Source organism: Cebus imitator, unplaced genomic scaffold (genome assembly GCF_001604975.1).
Source record: "Cebus imitator isolate Cc_AM_T3 unplaced genomic scaffold, Cebus_imitator-1.0 Scaffold0, whole genome shotgun sequence".
Classification (NCBI taxonomy): domain Eukaryota; kingdom Metazoa; phylum Chordata; class Mammalia; order Primates; family Cebidae; genus Cebus; species Cebus imitator.
In genome coordinates this window covers 6331800-6333436 of record NW_016107315.1, presented here as the reverse complement: position 1 = coordinate 6333436, position 1637 = coordinate 6331800, and the positions used below count along the sequence as shown (strand labels likewise).

The 1637-nt window shown below is 46.5% G+C and overlaps 1 protein-coding gene across 6 annotated transcripts in view; it reads left to right on the top strand.

The window, feature by feature from the left end:
- Window positions 1–1637, top strand: part of DHX30 (DExH-box helicase 30) — a 61559-nt gene that overhangs the window by 26787 nt on the left and 33135 nt on the right. The gene's annotated exons all lie outside the window — the stretch shown is intronic.

Below are 1637 nucleotides of genomic sequence, written 5' to 3'. Positions count from 1 at the left end.
AAAAAAAAAAAAAAAAAAAAAAATCTAAATGTCTGTTCAACACGTGTTCTAAACTAGAAAAGATACAATGAACCCCCACGTACCTGTCACCCAGCTTGAACAATTAACAACTCATGGCCAGTGTTGCTTTGTGTATAGCTATTCATTTTGGACTCTTTGGAAACAAATCTAAGAAATCATGGCATTTCAACCTTATGGTAAATGGCTGTTAGAACAGAGTGCTGTCTTGAGGGCTTCCTCAAGTGCCACAAAGGGCTTGGGTCCTACCGTCCAGGTGGGGCTTTTCTGTCTATACTGTTGTCTCCTTCAGCTATCAGCTGCCATTTTCAAAGTTTGTCTTTAGGCATCACAGTCACTACCAGGCTAGGTAAACTTCTGGATTCTCTTGAGGGAATTTAGGCTGCTACAGTCCTTGAAACCTACCCTAAAGCATCTGGATGCCTAGGCTTTTGGTAAATTAATGTGCCACCTGGCCAAATGCAAAGTCCTGGGAGAATCATGTTCTCCATTCCTAATATTGATGACCTGGGTAGGGCTGTTTAATACAGATGCTGGTGTCCCCATGTGACATTTGCAGTGTCACACAATTGCTGCCAAAGCCACCCTCCCTTTTGCCCCTTTCCTGGAAAAAACCCACTGAGAAGTAAATGGCAAATCTGGAGTTGAAGCTGTACCATCTTGCCGAGGTCTGTCTCTAAAGGACCTGTCCCCTCTTGTTTCAGACCTCAATGGGCAGGGGCTTCTCTTAACACAGCACTATGCAAAGCCTTCTTCTAAATATTCCCATTTGATCCTAACCACAGCCACACAGAATGAGTAGAGCAAGTTTGTTCTAATTTTCCCAGTTGATGATATTGCCTGAGGTTCTCAGCTGGCAAGGCATATAGTTTAGGCTAAGCCCAAGTATTAGGACTCAAATTTCATGTTCTTTTCATAGGTCAGCAATTTTTAGAGTGTGGTGCCAGATCAGCAGCTTCAGCATCATCTGGGAACTTGTTACAAATGCAGATCCTGCCGGGCGAGGTGGCTCACGCCTATAATCCAGCACTTTGGGAGGCCAAGGCTGGCAGGATCACAAGGTCAGGAGTTCAAGACCAGCCTGGCCAACATAGTGAAACCCTGTCTCTACTAAAAAAAAAATAAGCCAGGTGTGGTGGTGGGTGGCTGTAATCCCAGCTACTCGGGAGGCTGAGGCAGGAGAATCGCTTGAACCTAGGAGGTAGAGGTTGCAGTGAGTGGAGATCATGGTGCACTGCACTCCAGTCTGGGTTACAGTGAGAGAATCTGTCTCAAAAAAAAAAATGCAGATTCTTGGCCAGGCGTGGTGGCTCATGCTTCTAATCCCAGAACTTTGGGAGGCCTAGATGGGAGGATCACTTGGGGTCAGGAGTTCAAGACCAGCCTGGCCAACATGGTGAAACCCTGTCTCTACTAAAAAATAAAAAAGATTAGCCAGGTGTGGTGGTGGGTGCCTATAATCCCAGCTACTCGGGAGGCTGAGGCAGGAGAATCCCTTGAACCCAGGAGGTGGAGGCTGTAGTGAGCAGAGATTATGCCATTGGACTCCAGCCTAGGCAACAAGAGCCAGACTCCATCTCAAAAAAATGCAGATTCCTGGGCCCCACTCCAGACCTAAT